We start from the raw sequence: 17,575 nt of genomic DNA, 5'->3' as shown, positions 1-17,575 counted from the left end.
CGAATGTGGTTTTTATTATTGCTTACCAGAGAACAACTTTGCTATTAGCAATTGAACTTTAAAAAATCAATTGAACACATATATTAAACATCCTGTTCTTGAAAACCTGTCAAGATGCTTCCAGGTGCAAAAAAGAAGAAAAAGAAAGAAAAGTAAATATTCACAGGTATAAATGAGGCTCGTCACTGTTGCGAGCCAGTAAGGATATTTTGCTGGAATATGTTTCATTTGCTCTAAAAAGCAAAGTTTAGGTAACCAGGAATGTATAGGGACTAAAAAGAGATGTAGATAATTTTCCTGTATTATACTTTGTGCTTTTTTTCTGACCTATCTGTCCTACACGCAACATGTCTAAGTCCAATTCTGAAACAATCTTGGACTTGCTCCCAATTATTATGCCTACTTTTGATTGAGGCCAATTGGCTCTACAGATGAAAGAAAGTTCCAGAATGCAATACAGCTTTACTTTATCCCACTGCCTGAGATGGAGTTTGCCTTTAAAGCAATGTATCCACTTTGGCAAATCATGCGAGCATTTGAAAGAGATTACCATTATATATACTACACTACACAAACATAACCGAAACACTTCAGGAAAATAAAAGCCATAAAAAACAGAGAAGGTTAATTAGAATTGCTACAGCCCAAATGCCCCATCCCATTACACATTGCCTAGTTACTGTAAATGTTTTCTGCTTTATTTATATATGCATGAATGATGCTTAGTCCTTAGTTTAAGATTTACTAACCTCAAAGGGCACGTCTGTCCACTTTCCACTAATAAGAGCTGTTGCTGCTCCACTGCTTATGCCTTTGTCTGGAAACCAAAAAAGGCTATTCTCTCATTTGTCATGGTTCTGCTTTGTTTTGTGTAGTCTAGTTTTGTTGAGTGAATTTAGAGCATCCACAGAGTGTGACTTTGGATTGCTAACACTTTCACTCTTTCAAAAGTCAGCCCAACCTTTGAAATTCCAAATGAGGGAACAGCTCTGAACTAAGAGCTGGGTGGCAACACTTTTATTATTAGCCATGGGATAATCTCCAATGGATAAAAAAAGGAGGGGGAGGAAGGGGAGGAGGAGGAGGAAGAAGAGGGAGAAGGAGAAGGAGGAGGAGGAGGAGGAGGAGGATTTTGTAGTGAACTACTTAGAGATGCAAAAGCTTTGTTACATTAGTCCACTGCTCATATTGGTGTATTGGTCCTTGTACAGCTGCTTCAAATTGTGAAGAAGCTGCAAAACAGAGCAGATATTGCTCTCCTGGAATAGGAGCAAATGTTCATTTGCTTACAAGCAAAGGTTACGGAGCAGTGGTAGGAAGGACAGCCTCCTCCAATGTGGGCACCTTCAAAATGTGTGGATTTCAAATCCAGAATTTCCCAGCCAGTATGGTCTTTGATGAGAATGCCGGGAGTTGAAGTCCACACATCTGGAAAACATCAACAGTGGAAATGCCTGTATAGACATTTTGCATATAAACAGTCCAAAATTCTATCCCATGATTCTGAATAGATTTTCATTTATCTTGCCAGAGCAGCAGGTCTTCCCACTGTGAATCTCCATGAAATTCTGGTCTTTAAAGTATTCACTGAAATTTGTTTGTAAAACATCCCATCTTATCATTTAAAGTAGAACAAAACAAAAGATTTTAGAATATATTTTTTTTCCCGTGCAGGTCTGTGGGAGAATGAAGTTGTAATTTTCCAAAACAAGCATCAAGTCAAATTAACTTATATCTGAATCAATTATATCAGACTATTCCCAGAGTTCTGGATCTGGGTGGTGTTTCCATACCTTAGGCTAAAACCAATGTTCTCCAATTTGAAGATGTGTCATTCAGATGTGTTGGGCTTAAAACTCCCAGCCAGTAAACTTGGAAGAGTCTGGCACAAGATTGAGGGAAAATTCCCTAAAATGTTATTGCTGACATTCAGATCAGACAAATTCTGTAAGGCACCTTCGCGCTGATTCATTGTTTCAAATGTCAGTGCTGCTCCAGTTGCTACACTTCTTATCTCTCTGACTCTGGAACACTTTGAACACTTTCATTACATTTCTTCAAATATAGTATCTGTGCTGCAAGCCACAAACATCTTAGTAGCATCAGCCTGGAGTTCTTGTTGAAGCTGAGGATCCTGACAATTTCTTCACCCCTTTGTCCTGCAAGGTTATGAGGGTTTCAAGAAAGACACATTGCATTCAATGTTGGAACTGTTTTTTGTCTTCTACAATACAACGTTCTTGAATTGACTTTGCTGCTGTTAGGTATCCTGGGGTTAATGACTATTAATGGCTAGAATTCACAAACAATTTTGCTTCTTCCTCTTTTGCATGATGCTAATGCTGATTATGACCTGTCAGGGAATTTCATTACTTGCATCTTCAAAAAGAATTGATGGTAATCAAATGAACTACATGTTGTATGAAAGAGAGAGGGAGAGAGAAGCTGTTTTAGATATCCTTCTTATCAATAAGCACTTGTTTATTGTTTTATTATTTATTTTACTATTATTTCTATTGCTCCAAAATTCATAGTTGGGTAATACTTAATACAGAAGACAAACAGAAGGAAATGCACCAGTCATGAGATGAAACAGGAAAAAGAAAATGGTATATATGTACTATATTGCAAAATCTAAATCCCAGCATTTATCCTTTTATTCCTAATACTATTCCTTGGTTATAGAATTCATTTCCCAAAATTTTCTGTAGTGACCATGCTGATGAGGTATTTTAGAAGTCTACACAAATAAAGGTACCATTTTGGGGAAGGTGGTCTTATTCGGGCCAATGAAAATTATGCAGAAGAATGTGTGACTTTTCATTTGTCCAGTTTTGTCCTCTCTAACCCATTTTTTTTGTAACAAGTAAGACCAAATTTATGCCAGAAGTCTTACCCATGAGATCTGCAGTTCAAAGTCAATGTCTGGAGGAAACTTGAGTTAGATGTTCGTAATGTCACTTAACACTTAGCATTCAGTAACAAAGAAAAATAGTTGCCTTCCACTACTCTGAAAACATAATGACCATTAATCCCCAATCTGCATGTGCTTCGGGGAGGGAGGGAGGGAAGGAAGAAGGAAATTAAGATTATAATTTGCTCTGTGGAGGACTGAATGTACTTGATAGATTAGCTTTGAGTTCAGTGCTTGGATTCTAGGAAAAGTAGGACAGGAAAAAGAAAAAGTACCCTTTGCAAGTACTGCTTTAAAAAAGGCTGCATAAAGGTAAATATACACATTATTCAAATTAATAATGCCAAGGTGTCTTGTAGTGCTACTTTAGAAACTGCTGTACGTATTAATTTGGATTTGAAGAAGATACATGATAAGGATATATAAAGGCATTCAGTTATTTGCTATCTGTTTAACATTAGCCACCAGGTGGCAGATGAAATAGAACAGGATTACACTGCCTTCAAGAAATGTTCCAACTATTCTGGCCATACGTGGGATACAAATTAAGTTTTGAACAACAATAGTTTACAAAGTTGCATGATCGCCTCCAGCACTCATTCTGTGGGCCCTTCAGGATGAAAAGTCTTTATTTGAAGCAAAAATAGCAATATACTCTGGAGAAAATATGAGTTGAACCTCTTGCTCAGTTCTTAATTCATGATTAAATCTGCTCCTATAGTTTATGTGATTAAGAATGATCACTGGAAGGTTCCTTACTTTTTTTTTTTAATGTCATTTCTGATGTCTAATTTGTACCACTTATTGTTTAGCATGAGAACCAGTTTGGTGTGTTGATTAAAGTAACTTAACTAGAAGCTGTGAGACCATGAATTCCAATTTACTTTAAGCATGAAAGTATTTAATACTAGATATCCTATGCAGATGTCCCATGTAGGCAATACTGATTAACAACAGCATGTATCATACTGGAAGGTAGGCAAATATATGAATCTATGACATTGTGGTTGACGTTATTAGGTCCTGAAATGCCTAATGAAATATAAAGAGTAAGCAGTTGGGCCTGACCATAGGTTGTGGTTCCTGCATCTATATCAATGGAGTATGTTTTGTTGTTAGAAAATAGCTGATGTAAAGTTTGACCACAAACAAGTACATCCTTGCCACACAAGACTCTGTAAGAAAAATACCATTCTTCAGGTTATCTTATAGATTTTTGAAGATATGTCTTAGCAGTTTTTACTGGGACCTGTATGTGATGAGTGATATTATATGATTTTATGGTTGGGTTTGTAGGGTTTTGTTTACTTCTGAGTCTATCTCGTAATAGATCATTCCTGGACCTGGACATTTTCCAATCGCTATCAGAAAGGAGCATGACTAACTTTACTTGCTTGGCAGCTGAGGCCAATAAGACACTGTATTATATTTGTAGGAAGGAAGCAATGGAAAGCCATTTCCAAAAAACCTGGCCAAGAAAACTGCAGGGACTAGTCCAGGCCGTCACCAGGAGTCAAAACAGACTCAAAAGCCCAAAACAAAACAAAACAAAAAGTATTCTAGGGATCATTTGCTGAGAACAGCTGCAGCCCTCAAGCTCTATTGATAGGCTTCCCAGAAGCATGTGGGCAGCAATTGTGGGAAGAAGTAGATGGACTCTTGGTTGATTCCAGGAAGGTCTCCTTACACTCTTATGAATTGTAGAAGGCCTTGTCTCAACCTTGGAAAGGGTAGAGTGAGTAAAGTGGTGACTAAGTGTAAAGTGTAAAGTGATGAAGCAATGGAATAACTTGTGACCATGATACCACACAGACACCTTATAATAAGTGCTCATAACAACAGCATAGCCAGATTTCCCACAGGAAAAAAAAGAAGTTGTGTTTACTGGACATGAATTTATGGTTGTAGGCAACTTGGGTCAGCTTTTCTCAATGCTGGTACATTGTGGCTTCCCTCAGAATGGAAGAAGACTTAGCTAGAACAGCCTCTGGGCACCCCACAGATAGGTATGCCATCCTCCTGGCAAATCAAAGAAAGTGGAAACCCCCTTTGTCTGAAAGCCCCGCTACTGTCAGAGAATGGAAGCAGTGATGAATGGTCTGAGCCAATACAAAACAACTTCCTATGTTCCTTCCTACTCATTTCAATGAAGTTTATTCAGGACTAATTAATGATACCTTTTGGCATTTTGGATCTAAAAATACAAGGCTGCATATTTAATTCAGAAGAGGAGCCAGTACCTTTAAATCAAAGTCTGAACATCACATGCTGTGGCTTCATATAAAATGCACCAACTCTGCAGTGGCTGCTTGATAGATTATGGAAAATGGAGTTAAGTGTTAATGTGAACAATAGTGGATATTGCCAGACCAGAATGAAAAAGGCAGTTAATTTTGTTTTCATGGACTCTGCTTGCTCGCCGCTTTGATCTCTAGGCTGGTATGAAGTGAAACAAAATGATTGCTTGTCTTCAGATCTTCCTTCTTTAGAAGTAAAACCTGGGTCACAGGCTAGAAATATTGGGTCAAAGAAATGAAGAAAAGATCCAAAACAAAAGACTGAATCTTTTTCAATAAACATAAATATAGTAGCTAATACAGACTAGTGGCAAGATCCATTAAATGGCAGTGATCCATAAACTGGTGTTTTGTTTTGTTTTTTGAACTAAGCCTTTTCTTTGATGGAACAAGAAATAAAATGTGGCCCAATTGGGAACCAACAGTGAAATTAATTGGATTATAATGTTGTTTTTTTCTTTCGGTATCCCACCACCATTTCCTCCTTTGGTATGTGAAATTTAGAATGCTCTTACCAGCATATTGATCAGCAAAGAAAATGAAACCCTGGTTTTTATTGCATAATGTTAGCACTCTTCACACGTTACAATGTGGGGAAATAAGGAACTAAACTATATGAAACTTTTCTAAACTGGAGAGGCTTATAGCTGAAGTGTAAATGTGTTTGGAAGTTTGTATTTGAAGATGATTCAGTCCAGTGACCCTTTTGGATAGAATTGCCAGATCAATCTGATACATCAAACTGGATAACTTCAAACCGGTCAATGATTCAACTGACTTTGGCACATGCAAACACACACATTTTATCAAATCAATGAATCTGATTTGATGATTCAAATCATCAGATCACCTTGACTTGCCTAATCAAATTAATGATGAATAAGTCATATACCATGCATGGCTAATAGAAAACTCAAAGAAGCAGCATATTGTTCATACAGTGTAATAAAACTCATGGACACACATGATATTTGATTAATATATTTTTTGATCATCTACCTGTCCATGGAATTGGGGGTGGGGAGTGGGGATGCACAGAGTCTCTCAGATCTTTACCAATGCAGGAATCATGCCCTATAGTTTGCAAGTTGCTTCTACTTCATGAGTAGGAAAGGCAATTCATAGATTGTATTACAGATGTACCAATAGACAGCATATTCTTTAATTCTAAATAACTACAGGATTACTTATAGCCTTCCTGGCAACCTAGAGAGAAATATTAGAAGGGATTAACAAACAGCTTTCTATCCCTTGTCCAAAAATGTTTCAAAAGTAAGTCTCCCATGTTTAAAATGGTGTTAAGCTTGAACAGCTGATTCCTTACAGAGGTGCAAGCTATACAATGTTAGACTATGGACTTAATTGTCTTATGAAGATTTCATGCATTCAGTCAACCTTTCCTACCCTTCCAAATCTGTTAAGACTACAAATCACAGATATCTCAGCCAGCATGGTCATTGGCCAGGTAAGAATTCTGGGAGCAGTAATTTCAACCAGAGGACACCAGGTTGTAGAAGTTTACTTAAGAAGGTAAACCAGACCTACAGATATGGTGATCTCCCAAGCGTTTGGTAGAGTGGTCCTGAATTATTTCCCACCACCCTTAGCTCCTGATCAATCTGTACCTACTGTTAATTATTTTATTAAGAAATCTGGGTATTTCTTTAAGAATCCAAGGAGACTTCTATAAAATTCACAAGCAGCTTCCCATCCATTAGCTTATTAATCAGCCAGTTTCAAAAACAGCAGACTTTCTCTGATTTTACAAGGGTTCTTTCCCCAGTCCTAGTTCATTTCATATTTACCAGAAAAGTAATAGCTGGACCTAATATCTGAGTTTTATTCCTTCCTCCTGCTTAACCCATTATGTAAGCAGCCAGCTTAATGAATTAAACAAACAAACAACTAAATAATAGAAAAACTTGTATGAGAATGATTAAAGCTAAGTAAAAGAATGAACACGATCGAATAATGATTCCAAATATTTTAGAGTATGCCTGAAATAGTAACAACAACTGCTATCATAAAAGACCATAATCTCTTTGTGGTTTAGGCTTTGGTAAACTTCTTTAGGAAAGTTGATCCCCCCTGTATACACAACAGTGACTGAGGATGGCTAATAGTAGAGATCACAAGGCAAGGGGCCTCAGAAGAATGAAAGTATTCCATAAGGTCTGTAGTCTTCTTCCTTAGTCCTGGTGTATATGGCCAAAGAATGTTCCAGGTGGGTTTATGGCTGTTAAAGTCCAACACATCTGGAGAATATCAGTTGGTGGAAGGAAGCCATACGATACTATAGGGGAACCAAGCTTTCACTTTGTAACCAAACAGCACAGATTGTCCTTTCGAAAGCACATTTTCTTTTTCTTACCTTTGAGGTGCTTGTTCATTTCTAGCCATGTTATTGAATGTGCTGTTGGCTGAACTCAAGATATGTGGCTTTTGATTATGTTTTCAGTCTTGTTAGCTTTGACATCTTAACTCTACATCTGGACCCTGATAGCAATATTGCAGGGATGAACCAAAGTGCACCATTACAGAGAATTATTTATGCCTTCTCAAATACATCTGCATGGGAGTGCACACACTCACACAACCCTCATATTCCTAACCAAGCCAACTATAGGGGAAGCAGGGGCCTTCACCAGTGACAAGAGTCTAAAGCTTGGTTGTGGCATATACTGTACCAAGAAACCAATTTATTACTAAAAAGATAAATGAGTTCTTTAAAAGGTATGGGACAAGAGCTATTGAGTATCTTGCAGGATAAGCACTAAATGGATTATAAAGCATTGTTGGTCGATATTTAAGAGCTTAATTTTCAGCCTCCTAAATTACAGCTCTTACAGTGCTGTCTTTTGCCCGACAGAGTAGAGATTTTTGTATGTCTGCATGTTGTGCTAGAACAGTAGTCAAGGCTTTAGATATTTTTTTCTTGCTTTTTTGTTATTCTTCCGTTTTTCTTTTACCTGTTTATAATTTCTTTCTTTTTCTATTTCTTCTTCAATGTTTTTTAAATCTTTGTAAAATCTTCTTTTTTAAAAAAATATTCTTAAAAAAATAGAGGAGGAGGAGAGGACGTTCCTCGTATGTGGAATAAATTACAAGGACTGAGACCTGCCTTTACTCAGAGTTATCATTCCATTCAATTCACATTGAAACTTTGCAGATATTCTCGTCAAGTTAATGAGGGGGGTGTTGTTGGTCCTTCAATCCAGCTACTGCCTAGTGCCCAAAATCCTCGGCTTAAGCATCGCCATCAGAAATTCACCAAGACATCCAGTGAAAGACAGTCCGCTATCCTTTAGGTTCCGTTCTTGAACTGCAAAGGCACTCAAGGCATTTCTCCTAACACCTAGCTGAAATCTACATCTAGGAAAGGCCTGCTGTTCAATTCAGAGATTCTTTCATAATGTATGGAGACATAGATTTATGTATACAAGATTAGGATCCTACACATACGAGAGTGCATGTTTTCAGAGATTATTTCATTGAAATGGAATTGCATTTTGGCTCAACAGGGCTGGCTGGAATGATTATCTCTGTCAGCCATCAACATGACAGTGCCAGCCCCTCCCACACAAACATTTCACAAATCAATCTGCTATGTGTACATAAGGTGAGCATCGATCCCAGTTACAAGCTATGGGCCAATGTTCCAGTCTCTCTCAACTTAAAATGAAGGTAACCCAGAGACACTATCTTTAATGATATAGTCTAGTTTGCATATATGACACTATCATTGGTTGAGTATAGGACATCATGATGCTTTCATGCTAGTCACGTCATTCCTGATTGGTTGATTAACTTCTGAGAGGGGCAAATTAATATTATCTCTGCCAAAACATTTGGAGATTTGCTGCTAAAACCTCAGGGGGAACTTGGAAATGGTTCCTTCTCCCAATTGTGCTAGTTCAATTTGCTGCCTTTCTTGGTAGCACATAATCTTCAATTTATGTTTGAACTCAACTGGTCTGGACCCTGATCTATGTGAAGATTTTCTTTGCCATTGACTGAGACGCTTTAATAAATTCCTTAAGCCTATAAAGTGACCCTTTACCTCTTATCTCCGTCTCTACATCTTTTTTATCTTCTGCGGGATTTGCACTGCTGGCAATTTAATACATCTGTTGCCTGTGGCTTTAAATAAGGTGCAGTGTGCTACAAGCTGGAAAGTGCCTCAGAGGCAGGAACTTACACTAACCTTACAAGAAACATCCCATTGTAGAGATCTTATGAACTTGCAATTTTGAATGAAAAGCCATTTTCCCCATAACAGTTGGTAGTTTTGCAGATCCTAGGAGAGGCAGAGAGCCTGATCAAACTGCTAATCAGGCCATAGCTACAAGGGTTGGAGTGCTGGTTTCTTTTCCACGTCCCCAATTTTGTTCTGTCTAAATGATGTGGCAAAAGCAGATTGGGAGAAAGAAACTGTCTAAAGCTTGATCTTGTGTGTGACTGTGCTTGGCAGCTACTGTCCAGAGGCTTCTGCTCTGCCTTTCCTCTTGACTGCAAAATGCTCACGCTCAGGTTTCCTTAAGGTGGCTAAATTCACCCAAGATGTGGAATCCTTTCTTGGGTTACTGTGATCTGCTTTACTATGACTCCGAGTTGAGTCTCTGGAGTAGAAATTCAAGTAGAAAAGGTATGGCCTTTTATCTATGGATGGCACGATGGTGGGAAACGACAGAAAGTTGGGAGTTAAGGCACTAGACGAAGCATTTTAATGTAAATAAATAAATTTTTACTATTTGTGTGCATGCGAGACAGAGACACACACACAGAGAAATATTTGTTGGTGTTGGGCGGGGGGGAGGGGTTGAGTCAAGAGGCTAGGAAGCAAAGAACCCAAATCAATTGTGGACTGTCATACCCCACATAGCTAACAAACGCAAGAAGCAAAACCCTCTTGCTAATCAGGTGAAAACATAATCTGGAATGGTATAAAAGTAAGTTCTCAGGCAGTCTTATGGCAACACAATTAAGGCAAAGTCTCTTTGAACCATTTCCTCCCCATAATCACACACATCTGGACTGTGCTGCCTTTTCCCAGCCCAGCTGAACTTCCTCACCTGCCCCTCACAGTCTCCTGAACAGTCTCTTGCATCGGCTTTTTTGTTGTAACAATTGGGATTTTCATTTCATTTCCTCTTTGGGGTAAGATATGGATACCATAACAGGGTTGCAAATTCCATGCACAATTCTAATTCAGCCACTCTCAAATGCTGGTTGAGATTTTTGCTGCCAAGATATGATAGCTTTAGGGTAGTCAGAGTGGGTGGCGAGCCAAGAGTTCAGGCAGCAGAGGAAGCACTTTTAATATAAATCAACCAATCTGGGGGGAGGAGTGGGGGCGGAAGGGGAATTCTGCTTATTTCTTTTGTTCTTTTTGGGTGGGAGTGGCAAAAAAAAAAGTTAGGACACTTGCCGGGAGCAAGCAATTTCATGAAAATCTGTTGTGTATTCTGCTGGCAAGGAGGAGGATGAGAATTTAAATCATCATCATCATCATCAAATAGGAAGAGGGAGAGTAGAACAGTTTCACATTTTAATGCTGTGGTGTTGATGTTTGTTGTGTGTGTCCAGAGAATTCAGTGTAACTGCAGTTGAACATAAATTGCAAGAATAATGTTTTAATTAAAAATTTACACTGTTGTCTTAACATATGTCTGCAGGCTGCTTAATATGGCTGAATTGCCTCCTTCCCCCCACCCATGTTCTTTGGCTACATTTAGAGCTAGCTATGGGCCTGTTAATACAATAATTGGGTGTGTGTGTGTGTGTGTGCTTGTGTGAGAACAGGCCGAGAAAGAGAGAGAAAAGTGCTGGTAAAGTATTTTTGGAGAAATGGAAACCCTCCTTAGCTTAGGACTGGCACTAGAAAATTGAAGTAATTGGGCACCAGCAGAGGCCAGTGCTTATCCCTGCATGTTTTAATGCAGTGTATACCTATTTGTGCCCTGCCCCCACTTTATACAAAATATAAAAAAAAGACATACTTAGTCTGACCCAGTTTCTTGTCATGCTCTTGACCTTCACAGATGCCCTTGGGAAGCTCTCAAGGAGAAAAAGCACACATTCCTGAGCCTTTTTCCCAGACTGAGAATGCCCTGCCGATGTCAAAAAAGACAATGTTCACATAAAATCTGGCTATTTGGCATGTACTCAAATTCAGCACTTTGTCTAGGAGGGCAAAGTTAGGCCAAGTAGCATCTCTTGATTGCTGTGATCATTTCCCACAGAGAGGGAACTCTGTGGCCCTCGTGATGTTCTCGGTAGCTTTAGTCATCGTGACCAAAACTGAGGAAATTCTAGAACTACTGAAGGGCCCAAAGTTCATTTAATCACTCTGCTCTGAAGGATTTTGGACCAGAAGAAACTTGTTATGATTCAGCAGTGTATTTCTTAAGCAACTGTTCACATAATGAAGATTAATTTCAATCAGATCAGGAGAAAGTCTTCACCCAGGACACTTTCATTCTAAAATATGTGCACTGTCAAGCAAACCTTGCTTATTCCCATTTTTGCACTATAGTCCCCTAAGCTTATTCTTTGCTTGTCAGAAAAACTATCCAGGTAAAAGTGTGCAGTTTTGTAGTAAGATTCCCAATATGTTTATTTCAGTCAATAAGCTTACTACTTGCTGCTTTTTCAAGAGGCCATGTTTACTGTCATAAGTTATCTCCCTCATGGATGAAAATAAGCCTCCTGTGAGTCATAAAATAAGCTAAATTAAAATGAGCCCCCAAAAGAGCTAGAAGGAAAAATAAATCTCTCATTTTCAGAACTATATTAAAGATACAGTATTACATACTGTAGTTAACTTGCATGTCACATGATAGGTTTCTGATGGTTGCTGTGTCAGTGGGAAATAGTTCTGCATATTATCATCCATTTCAGTTAGAATTATATCTAGTTTCTGGTTGGTAGGTTGAAGTAAGTTTTCTAATTTTTCCAGGAAGACCAGCTAATGATATTTTTTAAGCTTCAGTACAGTACTCACATCAAAAAGCATTTTCGAAGATCAGGGCATCTGAAGAAACAAAATGAAGCTCATGGAAGACAGAATCTAAACAGTGACTTTAATTTTAATGTTAAGAGTCCTCAATGAGATATATTCTGTACTGGATGGTACAGAACTAAGCAGTTCTGTGTGAAGATTTTTTTAAATAAAAACATGAGCAGATAATCAAAATGCAACTAAAGAGTGTGGATGGTTACTTATTCAGATTTTAAACAAACAAGGTGCAAGAGATAAATGCAGGGCAAAATAGTAATTTTATGGGAAATGTGTTAAAGGTTGATAGATAACAGCAGATTGAAGCATTATGAACTATAAGAGGGTGAAAAAAGGCAACATATTGCAAGAGGAAAGCTGGAAGTTACAATAATTATGTCTTGGAAAGCAACTAATATATCCTGGAAGTTTAACTTGTGACATTTTTTCCTCAGAGTATAATATATGAGTTATCTAGCTTTGTTTCTAAGGGAAAACAGTGGGTTTGTTCGATACATTAAGAGGGATTTAATGGATAATCATTTGAAATTAAAGTTATATCTTAGAGACGCATCGACTGTCAACAAGGCTACACACAATATTGATGACTTCACTTAAAGACAAGTATCAACTGAGCAAGCAACATTGATGTTGGAAGAGAGAAAAACTCCTGGGGCTAGACTATCAGTGAGCTTTTCATGACTAGTCATCAGGAGTTGTTTTAATACTTACTCTTAGTGGAATCAATAGTGAATCCATAGTCATTTGCTGGCCTACTGAAGAACTGACCTTATGAAATATTTTAGCAGATAGTTGGAATTATTTGTCTTATTCATGATAGCCAATAGAAATATAGAGTACATCTTCCTATTCATCTTGCTTAAGAAATGTTGTAAGGGTATTCCCCAACTAAATTAAAACGTATGAAAAATGCATGTAATGATGGGAAGTGCACTAAAATATTAATGAAACTAACATTAAATGCTAAGTTTAGAAAAAAAATGTATAAAAATTCTTACAAATTTTCCTTTTTGTAAATGTTTTTTTGTAAAAAAAACCTGACTGATACAGAAATGGACAAAGAAACACTAAGTTAGGAAAAAAATTAAAACAGAGAAAATCCAAAATTGGAAGATGTATCCATTTCTTTCCCATTAAGTGTGACTTATAAGGAAAGGGACAGATGTGATGTTTTGAAAATCACACTTTATTAAAAGAGGGTGCTGAGACTCATACCGTGACAGCTCTTTTGTAATGGACTTTAGTGTTTATAGATCATGAAATTATGCACAACAGGAATAGGAGTAAAATGCAAACTGAGGTATCAAAAATGAAGCCATGAAATTAGTATTGGTCATTTATTTAGCTAATGGAAAAGTCTGCCTTCCCGTGTGGATTTCGATTACACGACTGTAAAGGTACAAAGGGCAAATGTAGTGATGTAGAACATTTTTCATCCTGTTCCTCAGCCCGAAAGTTTCTCACAGTGACTTAGAGGCAGCCACTGACTCTGCAATGCCACACGTGGATATCGGCAGGTTCTCAAGGGGCAAATAATGAAATGTGCTTCATGAAGTTACGGCCAATCCTGCTCCTTATGTATTTATATGCACTCCATTTTGTAATTTTGGTATCATTGCGGTTAGGAATGGTTGCCTGTAATGATTGTTTTGCTAATTGTCAAAGCAGTGATCAGGCGCCCAGGCAGTTGGTTCTTTTAGCTCTTCTAGATCCAGAGACGATGAACACACCAGTAGGTAAGGGGGTTTTAAGCTTTATTGTTAACTCTAGCAAACAGATTTAAACAGGAGCATAAGATAGCATTAAACAGAAATACATAAGCATAGTATAAAAACATAACATACCAAACAAGATGATAAACCTCTTCCCCTACTGTCGGGAGCTACCGTATGGCGACAGCAGTGATACACTGAGATGGTTTTGATAACGCAGCACCTGGTCCCAAGGCCTGTGTCCATGATCCAACTTCTGGGGCAATGCCAGCGCTCTTTATTAAAGTCCAGCACTGCAAGCCGATGACTCTGTTTTGGAGTCTGGGGCCCTGAAAGTGACCTTGACTAGATGTGATACCTGGTTCAGAGCCTGTATAGATAAGCTAGTGCTTAACCAAAACAATCCCGAGGGTTTCCCCACCTCCATTTCTAAGTAAAAGTGAGGAACAAGCTAGCTTAGCATTTTTATAATTCAAAGTGAGCTTTCTTAACACGCGAAGGAGAAATCAAGCTATGTCACCTAAACTCATCGAAATAACAATGGTCTTCCGCATTGCCACTACAATGACACAGAAATAAAAGAGATGGAGATAGAAGAGAGACACAGCCCCAGTTCTTAAGCCATGTATAAGTTATTAAACAGTGACCTGGTAAATACAGATACAGAGAGGAGTGGTCTGATGGGGGTGGTCTTTCAGCAAAGCTGAAGGAATGGCTTTGCTTTCCACTGCATCTCTCTCTTTGTCTCTCTCTCTCTCTCTCTCTCTCTCTTTGTGAGAGCTGAGGCAAAAGAAAAAATAGTCAAGGGGGACAGTATATGTCTATGTCTATGTGTATATGAATATTTAGTCCAGGGAACCATAAAGCATGCAAAATGGTATCCAGGCCGCTGTATACTTCCTGCTGCTACTGCATGGAAACAGTGACAGAAAAGAGCTTCTTTAGATACGAACAAATAAAAGAGAAAGGAAAAAATATTAGTACATTAGTTGCTGAGTGCCAAAGGGAAAATGCTAACTGGTAACAAACAAAAGACAGAGCTGATTATGTCCTATCGGTCTTCTCTGGCAAAACACAAAAAAACAAAAAAAACCAAGCCTAAAGGATGTATTCCACCAGGAAATTGTAACATACAGAACTGAAACTTGAGATTAATAAATAGATAAAGGATGAGGTTTTGTAATTCACTGCATATTCATGGCAAACCCAATATGATTTAGCAGTGTGGTTCAGCTGTGAAAAAGGCAAATGAAATTTAAGGCTGCAACGGCAGAAGTACAATATATATCCCAGGTCACAGGAAGGAGTGGTTCTACTTTATTCTCTTTTGGTTAGCTCCCATATTGAATAGTTGGTCTAATTCTGGATGCTCTACTTTAAGAAGGATTCAGAGAAATGGAAACAGGTTTCGAGAAGCTCAGTGCGCATAGCCTGAACGGTCCCTCCAACGCCATGGCTCTATGAGTCTATAAAAGTGCCGTCAATAGGAAAGCAGCTGCTGTTTTTGCCACAGCTAATAGTGAGAAGTGACATCAGGCCCCCTCGTTCCACAAAGCTGACAGGAAGCTTTGAAAGGCGATTTGTACCCCATCTCTAAGCTGCTGATTTCTTTATTCCCAACTTGAACAAGTTGGAACAACTCAGTCTTGTGCAACTGTATGGAATGATTACACCATCGCTAACATGAAGACAAAGATGTACTTGCTTAGCCTTGTTTCAGTAAACAAGCTTTTGTCAAAATCGGATTTCTCCGGAACACAAGAGCACACACGGTTGCTCTCCGCTGGACATATGTACTCTGATGATTTTGGTGTCGTCGTCTTCTTTTTTTTCATTGCAGACGAAGGATTACTGAACTGTGCCTCACGGTGTGATTCTAAACTGTGATGGCTGACTCCATGAATTAACCTTTTACAAAAGGGAATTCCATAGAGTCAAATCCCACAGATGATGGGAGTTTCCTCCATTCTTACAATAGCTGCATGGGTCAGAGTTAGGGACAACACCTGCTTTTGCTGATATAAATAAGAAAATAATATCTTGATGAGGTTCCTAAAGCTCTGGGTCCATTTCCCATTTGAAGGGCTTCATGGCCTGCATACATACACTTATGTGGAAATGCCTTCAGAACTACAGTTCTAAAATAGGAATATATTTTATATTCCCAATATGGAAGAAATCTCTCCCTGGTTGTATGGGAACAGATTATTACTCCATCACAACTGAAACAGCAATATTACTCATTTCTTTCATCTGAACAAAAAATTCATTTGATAAGGTTCCATATAAAAAGGGGCAGGAATTATTTTAAAAGAATATATTTGGGGAAATGTATATTTAAAAAGCTGCATCAGGGAAATTTGGATATTCAAATATCTGTCATAAATGCATATTAATGAGTACTTAGGTTATAGGACATTTTGCACTAAAGTGTGTGTATGCTAGGGAAATTTACAAATAAAAATATCTGGCAGATCAGAATTAAAATAGACATTCAAATGGATCAGATTTATATTGATCCATATAATCATGCTGTCAAAAAATTTTCTCTTTCAAAGTTCTCTGGGAACTTGACTAAGTTAAGTTCAAAATAAGTTTTAGTGCCCTCATTAAAATAATAGTAGATGCTTTAACTGGATGTGTGAAAGGAAGCAAAAGGGAGGTTTGACTGAGAAGAGCTGAGGCTAGAACAAGTGCATATTTAATGGACAACAGCAGAATAATGTTAAAAAAACATAAGCTATGCTACACCAGATGAAAAGCTTATCCTGTTTTCTACAGTGGCTGGTCAAATGTTAATAGAAAACCTGCAGACGTTGCACAAAGCGACAGTATTCTCACACCGTTACTTTTCAAAAACTGGTATTAAAAAATAAACCCTTCTAAACATGCAGATTCTGTAGCCATGGTTAACAGCTACTTTTTGATATTATGATATGGAATTGTTTACCCCAATTCTGTGAAGGCATTTTGGCCAATGACATTCAGCACCTCCTATGCCAATGACGTCCATATACCAATGAAGCAAGGCGCAAACAAGTACGTCATCCATCAGTTTCTGAGCCTACCACACACCCATTTTGTTGAACAATTCAATTAATTTATGAGAGCTATATTTTGCAGTTATAGTTCAACTTGCAGCCTATCACAGGCCAGGGAGGAATCAAGATGACATCAGTGATTTTTCTTAATGAGTCTGGGTCCTAGAATTCCCACCCCCCACCCCGTCCCCAAGCTTGATGATAGTTACAGGTAGTCCCCAGTTTAAGAATGAGTTCCATTCCCAAGGTCTGTCCTTAAGTCAAATTTGTATGCAAGCTGGAACAGTATTATTGTACAATACTGTATATGTAGTATTGTGTAATGAACTCGAACCATTCTGTATTGAACTCAAATTTTGTTACTATAGGCTTTGTTTGTAACTATGGATCATATGTACCCTGGGCATTCTTAACTCGGGACTGCCTTACTGTAGGGAGAAGCAGAGAAAGCAAAGGAATGTGAAAGATTTTAATAGATACAAGTAAATAGTAAAACAGCTGTGGCAAGAGACTGAGAGGAGGAATCATCCGGAAAGAGAGGTGGCTGATTCAGTTGATAGAGGCAGCAAGAAGTAGTGGAGTGTTTCAGAACA

General features: G+C 38.2%; 1 protein-coding gene and 1 long non-coding RNA gene across 5 annotated transcripts in view; one reads left to right on the top strand and one right to left on the bottom strand.

The window, feature by feature from the left end:
* The window catches only part of LOC148216888 (uncharacterized), a 37,590-nt gene extending 36,625 nt beyond the window's left edge, over nucleotides 1–965 (bottom strand). For all 3 annotated transcript variants that reach the window (XR_015794627.1, XR_015794628.1, XR_015794629.1), the window contains exon 1: nucleotides 750–965. This is a non-coding gene — a long non-coding RNA (uncharacterized LOC148216888). The remainder of the gene's footprint in view (nucleotides 1–749) is intronic.
* Nucleotides 1–17,575, top strand: part of ARHGAP24 (Rho GTPase activating protein 24) — a 331,147-nt gene that overhangs the window by 206,630 nt on the left and 106,942 nt on the right. The gene's annotated exons all lie outside the window — the stretch shown is intronic.

The sequence above is a fragment of the Python bivittatus genome, unplaced genomic scaffold, assembly GCF_059951505.1.
Source record: "Python bivittatus isolate LINGU-HERP-01145 unplaced genomic scaffold, Pbiv_v1 ctg000070_np1212, whole genome shotgun sequence".
Lineage (NCBI taxonomy): Eukaryota > Metazoa > Chordata > Lepidosauria > Squamata > Pythonidae > Python > Python bivittatus.
This window is presented reverse-complemented; position numbering and strand designations above follow the sequence as displayed.